The sequence below is a fragment of the Aethalodelphis obliquidens genome, unplaced genomic scaffold (assembly GCF_003676395.1).
Source record: "Aethalodelphis obliquidens isolate GAN/ISIS:26980383/991018 unplaced genomic scaffold, ASM367639v1 scaffold2, whole genome shotgun sequence".
Classification (NCBI taxonomy): Eukaryota; Metazoa; Chordata; class Mammalia; order Artiodactyla; family Delphinidae; genus Aethalodelphis; species Aethalodelphis obliquidens.
In genome coordinates, this window is record NW_020837946.1 from 23,574,433 (window position 1) to 23,589,545 (window position 15,113).

The following is a 15,113-nucleotide window of genomic DNA, read 5'->3' on the forward strand; positions in this document are numbered from 1 at the left end:
CTTGGTTCTAAGGCAGCAAACCCTAGTTCTTACGGCTATACTACATTTGATTTAAACTACATTGTTTAGTGACGGAATAATGGAACAATGTAAAAAGAAAGCACACAGTTCATTTTATTAAGCTTTCTATGAATTTAACGTAGTGATCAAGCTTGCAGGATCTAGAATCAACAAAATCTGGGTTTCAGTCCAAACTTGTTAGATGTGTGTATATGTGCAAGGTTCTTAACTTTTCTCTAAGACTCGGTTCCTCACCTTTAAAATGGGGATTGTAATACTACCAACTATATGGATTTTTTTTTAAGATTAGAGCAAAATATTTAATATGCTGCTGAGCACTTAGAAAGTGTTCAATAAATAGTACATATTAATATTATTAGCAGATATCCATAATATAAAGGGGAACTATTACTCTAAGGGATTACTATGTGGCTATGTGGTGGCTACCTAAAAACTGAAAAATACTCTCCCCTGGTGCATACTGAACCTAAAACATGCCCATCATTATTACATGAAATATCAACATATATGTTTTGCAACAGGTTGCTTGCAAAGACCTAAAGGCTCATGATGTAAAACAATGAAAACTGTCCAAAGAAGCATCTTTTTTACACCAAGTTTCATGTCCCACAACAAGTAGCTGCCTAAGCCACGAGAATCTTCTGTGGAGATGATAGCTCCCTGCTATTGCCACATGTAATCAGCACCACTGACCTCTACTGACAAGCCTTTCTGTGTACAATCTCCTCTTAGCCAGTGGCCATTCTCAACTATACCTCAACATTTGAATAGATTTCAGTAAGAAATGGTTTCTTTGTTCTATGTAGGGGCTATTGAATATTGTTTGCTTCTTGGAACACGTGTGCATTTTTCCTACAGAATCCCAAGGTTTAAAAATAGGGTGCAAAGTCATGAATTTCTTCCTCCTAAGGCTTCTCTCTTACGTTGACAATTCAGTAGCCTCTTCTTACTCTTTACACAGAGTAGGTATCACCAAGTTTCTTCAGAGTGAGTCAATCAGCAAATATCTACTGAGTGCCACTATGTGTCAGGCACAATTTCTACATGGAGAATAAGGACCTCTGCCCCCAAGTAGTTTATGTGTATATATATGTATGTGTATATATATATATATATATATATATATATATATATTTTAGTAGTTTATATTTTAAAGGCATGAGGTTTGAGTGGCAAAGGGGCAATCACAGTCCCTCATTTTGAGTTTATTCAGTCTCCTCTTTGGGCTATTGGGCAGCAAGCTTCTAAGCTTCTGCAAACTCTTCGAAAGACTGGTGACCTTCCTAGTCTTTCAAAGATTGGTCTACTCCTCAAAACGACTCTGCTTTCTTGTCCTGGGGCTAACGAGGAACGCCAGGTTCACTATCATTAAGCGATAAATAGAAATTGTCAGTCTCTTGGGTGTATTGATGACAAGCTGTATCTTAAGTGAAGTTGAATGTTCATCAGCTCCTAAAATATTTGCCCAGAGGGGCAGTTTTAAACTCTCCTAAATCTACTTAAGAAGGCCAGAGGTCACAGCTCTGAATTCTAACTAAGCAGGGTGTTTTTATTACCCTAAATCCCTGGAATATAGCAGTGGTATCTCCTTACACAAATATTGGAATTATTGCCCTGATCTGTTGAAGCAACATTAAATGCATATGATTTCAAAAAATAAAAAGCAAACCAATCTAACCAAATAAACAAGCAAAAAAAAATTTTAAATGGGTTTGGGACTGGGTGAGAAATTATACAGTCCACTTTTTATATTATCTTTGCAACTATTTTTCCATAAATCTAAAACTGTTCTTAAATTAAAAGTTTCTTTAAAAAATGGTTCCTGTCAAAAAAGATAGAAGAAAGTTGCAGATGTCATTTGTCTCCCTTTTTAGTTTTTTTGTTGCTTTAGATCCTTTCCTTACTATGAAGTCATTGGGTTGGAACCTAAAGTCCTGTTCATTGTATAAACTGCATTATGTTTCATCTTTTTCTTTTTAAAACCTCTTGCTTGATTTGCCAAGAGTCAAGCAGATACAAAAAAGTCATTCTAACTTTCATACCAGATTAAAGAAAGACTTAAGTGCATTGACATAATGTGTTGTCCCTCATATATAATCATAAGCCTGACATTCTGCCAATAGCACTCAGCTTAGAGCTGAGCGGTGGTGACAGGCTGATGCTGAGCTCTCCACAAAGAGCCAGACAACACGTTCAGTGGAAGATGGGCCTGAAGCTTGGCTGTGAGTGGGACTGGGGCTAAACCTGATTCTGGTACATCTAGATGAGAGTCAAAATAGTATGAGGCAAACTAAGCACAAGGTATGAAATTCTTCCTGCCTTTGGCCAGAATGTTTACCAGGAACTGAGCTGGGACTAAGTGTGCCAACTGTGGTCCAACAGAGTAGTCTTTAATCCAGTGGTTTCAAAAGTGGTGTGTGCGCACCCTTAGGGGTCTGCAGAAAATTTTCTTGGGGTTAAAGGAAGAAAACAATAGAACTTGTATGTATTTTTATCTAAAAAGAAATCCATTAAAATTTACTGATATTTAATATATACGGGTTGACACTGGCACCTCACTAGATCTTTTCAAGCGATCTTCGGTAGAGGGGAACATTGTTTCTTCACAACTTGCTTCTATCAAAAGGTACTTTCTTAGGCAAATTCTTAGTCTCTCCACCCCTCCGACCCGATGCTGTTCAGTGTTACCTTAGTGGTCTTCTCTCCTGGGGAGGCCTGCCCCAGTCTTCATTGGCTCCTCCAGATCTATTCTTTTCACCCCTTCACACTCTCCTCTGTGCCCTGGAAGACTGACTTCAATGGGCTACACCCAAGGGCCCCTTTGATGCTCAGCTTCTGGTTGGTGACATTTTCTGTGATAACCAGTGGCTATACTGCCCAATAGACACTTGCAAAAATATAAATCACCCGTTCCTTCATGGTACAGGTAGTGTTTTAACAATGAACAAAATCGTAATTACGTTTTCAAAAAAGCTCATGCTACGGAGGGCCCATTTTGTAAAGGTATTTTTGGAATGATTTCTCCCATAATTTTTTTTGTAGCTTAAATAATGTAAATAAATCTGTCATCTTTAAAAATACTTCTCATATCCTCATACCTAGAAAATTTAAAAATAGAATTTTCTGACTTGCTTAAAAATATTTCAGTGAGTTTGAAGTGCATTTGTCAAAATTAGAATAATTAGTCTTTTGATTGTTTTGTAAGAACCACTAACTGACATCAGGGAAGATGGAAATTTAAATTTAGAAGTCAAATTTCCACAAAATCCTTGTGTGAATTTGTGAACAAAATTGAAAACTGAGTATCATAATTTTTTTTAGTGCAGGCAAATGTATATTTCTTCCTTTTGGCTCTACCGCTGATTGTGAGGGGTCTTTTTCAGATGTGATAGACATTAAACATAAGTATTAAAATAAACTGAACTTCTAAACAGACCTTTTAATTGCTTCGACAATAAGTTTTAAACCAAGATTTTCAAAAATGTAAGTTTGGGTAATACAATATAAAATAATTTAAGATGGAAGGAACCTAGTTCTCTTAATCACTGTGTGGTATGTCACTCCTCATAAACCTACAGTGATGTGTTACATGAACAAAAATAAGCTTTAGTATATTAAGGCACTGAGATTTTAGTGTTAGTTACAGCAGCTCTCCTATCTAGATAAGAACGGAAATTGGTACTTTGACCTGTGCTGCTGTTGTAACAATACCCCAAAATAAGTGGCATTGATTTAGTGACTGGCCAGCAGAAAGTGAAGATATACTATAGTAGGCTGGATGTCTGGAGAGTTCTGCCATGCCTCAGCACATTTTCAATAAGGCTGTCATGGGAGAACTTGGAAGGCTGACCACAAATTACTGAGACTGTAGGGAAAGTGGTTGGAACTTTCAATGCAGTACTGTGTTGGCCAATTATCTAAGCAAGAAAGACATGCACTCAGGTGAGTTTGGGCTGATTTTCAGGCAGCGAATGGCAGAAGTAGAAAGTTCAGGGATCAAGGGCCTTGCATGGTTGAAAAGCTGATAGCTTTGGGACCTGAAGTAAAAAATGACTCTGAATGACAAAGGGCCAGAGAGATTTTGCAAACAACTCAGCCCTTCAGTAAATATCAGATTAAGAGAGGGTCTTTTCCACCATAGCATATTGCTGCTGATTGCCTCGAGGTACCTGCCCTTAAACTGAAGGAAAAACATGGGGACCAGGAAACCAAGAATAAGGCAAGTTTAATAACTATGTCGAGTAAAAAAAAAAAACACTTGGCACATGGAACTAACTGGAAGCAAATAGATCGGAAACTTACCAAAAAATTTTTTTTGTAGAAATTGTAGAACAAGGAAACTTTGAGCTAGGGCTGAAAAAAAGTCTTTAAAACCACCCTTAGACAAGAAGAGAGATATGCAAGCCCCACAATGGACGAGGAGGGGACATTCCTCAACAACCATCTCAGATATTTCTGAGGAGGATGATGGTTAAGGAAGAAGCTCTTAGAGACAGGAGCCAAGGGCCACAGAAAGCAGAATCAGGGACAGAACAAGAAACTATCTGCATCTTGGGCAGTCCCCCTTCACAGTGCCTACCCAGAAGGATGAATCACTTCTATGGGTCATTGACTGCTGTGTGTATCCTATTCCTCCCTTTTCTGACTGGAAGCTTTAATTGCAGTTACACTGGGGCAAGGACATAGCTCACTGGACCCAGGGAAGGCTACATAATTTGCAGAGCCCAGTGCAAAATAAAAATATGGGGTCACAGGGAAAAGTTGCTATCAAGGGTACTAAAATATAAAACCTTATCCTTGGGACTTCCCTGGTGGCACAGTGGTTAAGAATCCGCCTGCCAATGCAGGGGACACGGGTTCAAGCCCTGGTCCGGGAGGATCCCACATGCTGCGGAGCAACTAAGCCCGTGCCCCACAACTACTGAGCCTGCACTCTAGAGCCCGCGAGCCACAACTCCTGAGACCACGTGCCACAACTACTGAAGCCCAGGTGCCTACAGCCCGTGCTCCACAACAAGAGAAGCCACCGCACTGAGAAGCCCATGCACCGCAATGACACTCGCTGCAACTAGAGAAAGGCCTGCGCGCAGCAATGAAGACCCAACACAGCCAAATAAATTAATTAATTAAAAAAAAATCCTTATCCTTTCTTTTACAGCATGTTTTGACTTATGGTATTTTGTATTTGCTCCTTAATGTCATTCTAAATAAGTATTTAATTTCATTTTACTATTCATCTCTATATTGTACAATGCCAATTTTAAATGCAAATATGAGAGCATTTAACTCATGTGGAATTACTGAAATTACACAACTCTTGTTTTGCAGCGTGAACATGCGTATGCATTTTGTTCTTGCCGGAACAGTGGAAATGCTTCACACTACGAATTCAACTGTTTTTATGTTGCTTATCCACGTGTGCACATTCTTTCAATACTCTCTACCTTTGGCTTACTGGTGAGTAAGGAAGGAATGAAAGAAGGAACTATGGTTTGCTCCATCTTTCCCTTTCCTTCTATGACATCATTTTTGTATAAGTGGTTGGCTAATATAGGGGGAAATAGCACAAAAGGATATACTAATAATGTTCTTGGTCTTTCGTATTTCTTAAAATACGTTGCCTCCTTTCTGTGCTCAAAGCAAGTTATTGGTTCAGTCAAAGCATGGTCTCTTAGTGACTGGTTGGGGCCTTCAGTGAACTCACTTAGGGAGAGGATGAGTAAACTCTTTGTGTGGGGAAAAGAGGGAAATGAATTTTTTGTTAAATAAAGAGATACACTGTTGTACTCAACAAAACCCATTTCTTTTTTCCTTCAGGGCACACAGTTAGACTACATTTCCTAGCCTCCCTTGTAGTTAGGTGTACCATTGAATACTTGAGATCTGTCCAATGGAATGTAGGCAGGGGGATGCAGAGATGCCCAACAGTTCTGTGCCTGGCCCATAGAAACTTTCTCACGATCCTCTGCTCTCTTCCTTCCCTTGGTTGCTAGGGAAAAGCAGAGGAGTCAGCAGAGGCCTCCAATCACCCAAGGGGATGATTGAGCAAATTTGGAAAGGTCCTGAATCTCACCAAATGCTTTGAACAACAGATGAACTTATAACGTGTTAAGCCTCTGAGATATTTGGGCTTGTTCATTATGTTAGCCTCTTCTGAATAGAAGAAACTTCTACCCTCATCATAAGCTATTTTTAACAGGGACTTATCATCATGGAGGTTTAAGTGGCAATAAGAGAAATCAGGTTGTCAGCTGACCTTGGAGTCTGGATAGATACATGGGTCAATTCAGGGATGTGAAGGAGATTTTGATGGTGTGGAATCACTGGGTGCAGGAAGCCACTGGCTGATTACAAAATCTGGGAATAGAACTAACCACGGATGTGCATGTTAAATAGTTATCCTTTTAAAGCTGGTAGGCCAGGGTGGAGGGGGATGAGGGGTAGGGTTAAGAAGATTTTTTTTAAAATCCATGTTATATATATTTTCTGAGAGGCCTTCAGTGATACCTAAGTAGCACCTCTCTACCCCTACTTTAATTCTTACTTTGACACCTGTTTATTTCCTTCATGACATGTAATACAGATTTTAATTATACATTTATTTACTGAATTCTTCATTGTTTCATCCAGTATGTGTTTCATAAGGTCAACTTTGTCAATTTTATTAATTCCTGTGTCTAACAGAGTGTTTATCACTGAACCAGTGAATAAACAAATAATTATACGAATATATGTCACAACAATACTCACTCATTGGGACATTTAATTGGGACTTTAGACCCTTTTCACTTGGTTCCTGCCCTGTCCCCTGGTACCACGGTGAATGGCTCTCCTATGTCTGAGCTCAGTCTTGCTCGACTGGGTCCCTGATTCATGCTCTTGGGCCTCTACAATATTGCCCACCTCACTGCTTAGACCTCTACCATTTGCCTGCCGTTATGACCTTTGCCCAACACCTGCCCTGCCTCTGCTTAGATAGATCCCCTAGGCCTTCTTCCTTTGATTTGGTTGCTTTGTCCTTAGTACTTGTGCCCATCTTCTCATTCCTGACCTATCTTCAGACTCACGATTTTGTGTGTTTGCTACCAGTATAACTGACACTTGCTTTAGACCCAGGATCATGTATCTTATTGCTGCCATTCTGAATCCAAGAGCTCCCAGACAGCAGCTGCCTCTGAGCCCTCTTTCTCTAAATTTCCCTTAGCATTCAACACAGAACAGCTCATTTGGGCTTAGCTCACCAAATATCCTGAACTAATGTGGTTCATGTCAAACGTGTACACTTTTTAAAATAAAATGGGACTGTTTAAATAAAAGGGGAAACGATTTAATTCAAAACTAAGTAGTGCTGGGAAAAAATGTTGATACTTTTAATCTGACAATCTTAAAGAAGGGCTTGGGAGGTCAGGGATTGTGTATGTACTACCTTAAATGTGCTATGCACAAGTGTGCTATGCACATAGCAAGTACTCGATAAATATTTTCTTATGGATTCCTTGGTTATTGTGACTAAAACTTCATGATTTTGACTGATATTGATGTAGTAGAACATGCCACAATCAGTTCCTGGTCCCAGTCCTCTTTAGTAGCCTTGGCTCACTATCCAAACGATTATGTTCTGAGGTCTCTCATTGCCACATTTCATCACAGTACCGACAGCACTGAAATGGCTGAGTGGATGTAGAGACTGTTCATAAAATCATTTCAAGTAAAGGACTTCAAGATCCTTCCAGCTGTTATTCAAATCTATATCATAGGGCTTTCTTGGTGGCGCAGTGGTTGAGAGTCCGCCTGCCGATGCAGGGGACATGGGTTCATGCCCCAGTCCGGGAAGATCCCACATGCCGCGGAGCGGCTGGGCCCGTGAGCCATCGCCGCTGAGCCTGCGTGTCCGGAGCCTGCGCTCCGCAACAGGAGAGGCCACAACAGTGAGAGGCCCGCGAACCTCAAAAAAAAAAAAAAATCTATATCATTATTTACTATAGAACATAAAACACAAGGTGTCATATATTTCCTCCCTCATTGAACTAATACCAGCCAAGCCGTGTACAATACAGTTAATCACTTAGAATTTGTTTCTTCAAGCATCCTATTCTTTCACTAGATTGTGGATAATCAGAATTGACAGTCTCATGGACTTTAAGGGAATTAAATGCAGTAAGCTAAAGCTTTGGTGCTTTGCAATGAATAGGCCACAGGCAGTGGGTGCAGAAAACTGGGAAGTTATTATGTATCTGTTTTGAGATAAACACTTTGCTGCTGCTGACAGTCTGTAACTTTTTATTATATTAAAAAAAAAAAGTAAGCCCAATGGGTTGCCATGGAAATACTTATGATGTCACAGAGGATGATGACTTCTCATAATTTACAAGCAGCAAGAGCAGATGTGCTTGTAAGAAACAAAGATCTTGTTTTCATACAAATGTTCTTAAAATAAAACACAAAGGAAGAAAAATACCCAGAGTGCATAATGCAAAGGAAAAGAATTGCTTCTAAATAGAATGTTTTACAAAGTTTTCATAAAGCTTCAGCTGCTCCTCAAAGCACAACCAGCTTGAACATGGATAGCAGACGTGAAATTACAGTACTCACAAAATTAGTATTCAAGTTGCACAATCTCTCCTTTCAAAGCCTTCAAGCATACTTTATGCATGCACAATTACAGAAGCAGGTAATGAGGGAGATTCTGATTTTCCCCCTATTGTTGTTATTGTACTTAGCCAGATAATTCTTGATAAAAATTGCTTTGTTAAAAATAAAACTAAGCAATATTTATTAGTTCTATTGAAAAGATCTTCTGGCTCTTATCATAAGATACATTGAATAATTTTTCTAAGACACATTATTCTGTCTATGGAGATGGGTAGCAACATATCAACTTTTAGTAAAGAATCAAAACTCAGTAACAATAATCTGCAGGCTATAGTAATTTTTATAATTTTATTATTTTACATCACAATTAATTTCATTTCAATTATTAGAGATTTTTAAAAAGGATATTCAAAGTTTATGGCTATGACCTCCTAAAATACATAGATAGGATAAATAATATATCAAATGAATGAGTTGTGTCAAAATATATTACACTGCTTTCATTATGTCACTTTGAATTTAATCCTATACCTTGGTAGGCATTGAGACCCTCCCAAGTTAATTCTTCAGATTCTCAAATCAGACTCCCACAGTGACCTCAAATATTTCTTAGAATTAATCAAAGTTTAAAAAATAAAAATGAATTAATTATGATGAAGTTCTCACTTCTTGCAATAAAATAAACTCCCCATCCAACTTGCAACATGGATTTGCCAATAAAAATTTTAATTCTTATATAGCTAAATGAGAGATATGAGCTGAGTGGAAAGGGAAAAACTAACAATTTTGATAATTCCTAAAATATATTGCTCCTAAATAAATCTACTTTAAAACAATCTTTTAAATGAAAACATAAAAGATAAGACTAAGATACACTGAGCTACAAATCTGCATTACTATTAAGTGGTAGCATATACAGTAAATTTTACTTTCAGTTTAATGTCCAAAGTAACTTTTTATTTTCATTAAAATGAAAATTAAATGTGTCAGTTTTATTGAGAGATAAAAATACTAGAACTACATAAAAGAAAAATAAATAAAAATTAAAGATTAAAAATTGAAAGTTCATGTTCTCTAGCCTGAGTTAAAAGAAATTGAGAATAAGTAACAGGTGTTTCTGAAAGCTAGACTTTAATCCTAGTTTTAGTTCTGTGGTCATAGTGAAGTCATGCACTATTTTAAGCCATAAGTTCACTTTTTAAAAAGTATATAATATGAATACAGTACTCTAAATCAACACCAATGTTTGAGGTGTACAGTGTTAACTGAAATACTGTGATAATATAACCCCTAAAAAAGAGGACTAGTGAGAACTGAAATAATATGATCATATAACTTCTAAAAAAGAGGACTAAAAACACTTAAGAGGCTTTTTATAAACTCTGCAAAGATTTAGGAGAAACCAAAGAGATGTTTATGTAATAACTGCAAAAGGCAATAATAGCTTGGTTGATTTAGCCAAAGTTCAAAGGCCTAAATTTTTAAAAAGGCATAGATATTTGAAAATAGAAAAAGAAAAAGGAAGCTGCATTAAAAGTGCTTTTTAATGAACAAATGACTGGGAAGCATTGGAATATTTTATACTACTTTATTGATGAAGGATTCCATCTCTATGATAATTTTTTTTAACAAAGATAGTAGCAAATCTGTGTAAATCACGGTATTAAGAAGTAAGGATGTTAGAAAAAAATGACCCAGTCTTTCTCTAAAATTGCTCTAATATAGTAAGGGAGATAGGATACTCATGCATGAAAAATATATTTTATTATAAGTTAAATGATAACATTATTGATATCAATAGTGGAGTGTAGATGCTAAGTAAGTTAACCAAAGTGAAATTACAAAGTATGTATTTTTAATGTATGTAATGTATTATCTATGGTAACATAGATCAGGGGCACAAATAAAAAACTTGATTTAATGATTCAGTATAACTAAAGTGGCTTATGAATAAGGTGCGATTGAATTCATTGTCTTTTCATATACAAAATTTTTTGTCTATAGAGTTTTTTGTAACTTTGATTTCATTAAAAATGCTTAAGTCAAAATTTTTCATTTGAAAGACCCCCCCAACAAGGGAAAACGAACAAAAACTGGACAGTTTTTAGTCTTTGCAAGAGATAATTTGCAAATTGTAAACTTGTCATCCCTCACATGAGTATGGGTGAGTTTAGCTGCTTGTTGCTAGGTGAGGTTTTTCTACGCAATGACACAGATGCTCTAATTTTCAGTTGATTGAGGTCTGCGCAAAAAAATCTGAACCAGACATATTTTATTAGGAGGATGATGTTTTGAAGAAGAAGCATGAGATATGGGTATTCTGACCCATGTGGCGTAGAATATGTTTATTTTTCTGATTTTCTTAAAAAAAATTGAAAGATAAAAATATTGGGAAGGAAATCAATAGAAACATAAGGTATAAAGCAATGGTCGGCTTTCATATCGCTACAATAATTAACTGCACTAACTGCAATCACACTGATTTAAGAATGTCCTTTGCAAAACTGCCATTCAGAATATTTGCTTGCTTAATTAAGTAAAGAAACACAATATAACCCTTACCGGTAGCAGAGCCAGTCTCAGCCTTGATTTGATCATTTACAAATATTACCTCATTTAATCCTTATTTAAAAAAAACAAAACAAAACAAGAGTTAAGTTATATTATTACTATCCACTTTTAACGGATGTGGAAATAGAGATAAAGAAACATGTCCAACTGTTAAGTAACACAATAAGTGACAGAGTTGGGATTTGACCTTAGGCCTTCTTGATCATTGTACCACCAATGGCACTTTTGTTGGCATCAGCTGGGTCAAATTCATTTTGGGGCTCTGAGCTGGGAAATTCTGTGTGTTTGGGCTGATAATCTCACAGCTTCCTAGATAATTAGGGCTATGTAACCTATAGTGTGTTTCCTCTTTTGCCTGATTACCATGAATTCAGAAGTAAGCTTTGTGTTCAATTGCAGCATTTTGGAACCAGCATATCTTGATACTTTTTCTTTCCCCTTTGATTTCTTTTATGTTATATATAGGTTTTCATCTTATTGTTCTCTGGATTTACTTTGAGTTCAAATTCTTTTAGGAAGTATCGGGGGATCAATCAATAATCTACTTCTAACAGTAACCAGAAATCAGTCTTGAACAGAACTGCTTTCCAATTGATAAAACAAAAAACTATAGAAGACCAGCGGTGGCTACTACGAATCTTTTAAGATAAGGTGTGGCTAAACTAAACTGAAATTTCACCTGAAACCAGTCACCTTAACTGCTTTTAGTATTTAATGAGAAAAGCACACAGATTTAGTTAATTTTGGCCTTTTCAAAGCATTCATTCTTTCAGTAGCACTAGAAGCAGCTTTGGTTACTCCATTCCACTCTATTTCATTTTTTAAAAATTGGTGGTTATAACACTCTAAATATACGGCCCACTAATAGGTTACAACCTGACATCTGAAAGACACTGTTATAGGAAATATTTTTCAACCTGCTACAACACTTCCAATACTCTGATATTCCTCTAGAATGGAGTGGGAAGCTAAGGGGGTGGGGTGGGTACAGCTTAGAGTTTTCTTACACAATGAAAAGACATAACTAAATAGGAATATATTAAACGTGTGGATTGCTTAGAAACAGAAGAAAGTTTGTGAGTCACAGTTTTAGACAGTGAGACTGATTTCTTAACATGAGGTAATTCTGAAAAACTGTGCATAGACTTTTAAATAAATGATTCATATTTTAAATCAATGCTGTAAGCTTTCTACTTTAAGGATTCCTATGGAGGGTCGATTTGTAAATTGGAATGAATATTTTTAGAAAGTGAAAAAAAACCACTCATTTTAACTTACGTATTTATTTATCATGACCATTGAAGAATGTCTACAGCTCAGGGAAATAGCTTTATCTATATTTCCATAAGCTACAGTGACAATCTTTATGCATCAGTTGTATTACCATATATTACTTGTAGACTTAAATGCAAACGACCTCATTGATTTAAAGGTCTCCTATGAAGATGCTGTTATGGGGATTTCTGTGTTTAGTGAAAGTGGGACCATTTCCTTTGTTTTAAAAAAAGAATCTTCAATTCTATTTTGGTTACACCTTACATTGGTCTTTGAAGGTGCATTTTAGCCTAGAGACACCAGAATATTTTGCTTTTAGCAAGGTTGTTAATTTCTATTTGCTTTTTGGTATTGTCATCTGACTTAAGTTCTCTAATTCTTTCACCATCAGCTCTCAGTGTATAATGCTTGGCAAAATCTAGTGACTTTGATGAATAAACCAGGCTTCATATGTTCCAGAGACCTTAAGCTGCCTTGTTTTCTTACCCTGATTTTGAAGGAAGTAATGGAGTTCAGTTGGCAGAGAGAAAGCTGAATCTGTCAAAGTTCAGAGGAAAGAATGCTCAAAATGTAAGTGCAAGGGGAAGCAATTGTCAGGAGCTATCATCCCAATTAAGAGCCATCTTATGGCAATAATCTGTAGGAAACTTGCACAATGTTAAATGTTTGTAAAGGCCTGTTACTCCAATCTTTCATCTGTAATACAATAACTGCTACAATCTCTGGCCACAAAGTAAAGATATAAATAATAACAGGCATATTTAACTTCTGAAGGTCTGATTGTCCATGTGACTCCTGATTAAAGGAGTCAGAAAGTTGATGAGAAAATTTAAATGGAGACGAGAGCTCCCGTGATCAACTCCTCTTTTGTATTCTCAGTTCAAATACTACTTGGTATCTCCTGTCCTCTGATTCAATATCCCACTGCCCCATCCCCTCCCAAACTTTTCTTATTATGGCCCTTGGAACTCTTCTCTCAAGCAAAACAAAACAAAAAACAAACAAATAAGCAAATCCATACTATATTTTCTCACTTATTTAAAAATAATTTATTTCCTAAATGAAGGAGCTTTTCCTTGGGGCCACTACTCCTCTTTAAGGCAGGGTGAACATGCTACTTAACATAGAAACCAGGACACTTTTAAAAGAGTAAAAGATGGCACTATTAATAATTGTGTCAGGACCACAGGTGTAAATTAGGGTTGTTATTGGCAAACCAGATGATATGGTCACCCTAACCATAGTCCTCTCAAGTGAAGGCCACTCATTTTCCTATTATCTACCTAGGTCAGGATTAGAAAATGGGGTCAGCATCCTGCATACAATCCAAAGCCATTTTTAAAGAATATTTACACTTCTGTATGAAACTGCATTTCCTCTGATGCTCCTTCTTTCCTGCTACCTCTTCACTGCCTTTCCTTCTTGTTGTTATTCATCAGCCACCTCTCAGTGACTCAGTCTTCAAAGACTTCAGCACCTAGTTCAGAATCTTGCTCTATTCTCCCAAAACCCAAGATAATCTCCTGATTATCCTATCACTTTTCTGATAATCCAACCCCTAAAGGCCAGGACTTCTCAACCTCCAGTCTGGATCCTGGTATCTTGTTCTCCATCAGAGATATCAAATTTCTCTTCACAGTCTTCTGTACTTATATATGTCTCACTCAGTATTCCCTCTTATACAAGTTATTCAACCCCACTGGAATCCTAGGTCCGTGTATCACTCTACTTTGCCCTATTGGTCAGTACCCAATCTATTAGTATCCTTCTCTGTATAGCTTACTCAGTCATTCATTGCTTCAATCTATTTCTTTTAATTAAATTCAACTTCTTTGATCCAGTGTCTTCCAGCTCCCTACTTGGTGAAATTTCTACACTGGATATGTCTGTGGTTCATTTTGTTTCCATATTATACCTGGGCTGTGAGCCCAGCTATAATTACAGCATGGAGCATATTGCTGGCTTATTTGTGGTCACCAGCCTCAACTGGTTCCTCTATTCTGCCCATCAATTTTCCATACTTTTTTAGTTAGCCTCTCCCATATCCTTCACAGCAACTATTTCAAGCTTATTCACTCTTTTTAAACTTTGAATCCAGTCACTTTTTCTTTCACTCTCAGTAAATAGCATTGATATCTTCTTCAAACCCTCCCCAACTTCCCATCATGTCAACTAACCAACTTACTTGCACCTGCATCCATCCTTTCTTGCTTCTCTTAAGTACAAGGGGTTATCTCTTTCCTCTCTGGAGCTAATTATTTCACTTGTGCTCTAGATATTTTTTCCTATCCCCTCAGGGACCTCACTTCTCCAGTTTGCTTCTATCTTCAGTCTCTAAATTGCTATTGACAGTTTCTCATCAGCATTGAGGAATGCCTAAGTCTTACATAAAGAACAAAATAAAACAAAACAAAACAAAACTTCCCTCATCTCCGCATTCTCCTCCAGCTACTAGCCTCTGCCTTTCCTTTTATAGCCAAACTCATGGACATTTTTGCTCCATACTCACAGCCTCTCCTCCCTCACTTCTTATTCTCTCAGTGCTCATCTGTTTTTTATTGTCATCACTACAGGCAGCATTTGTTGTGGTTAATTTCATTCTCTCTTTCTTAGGTCTCCTGATTTCCCTCTCAGATCTCTGAATGGTTTCATTT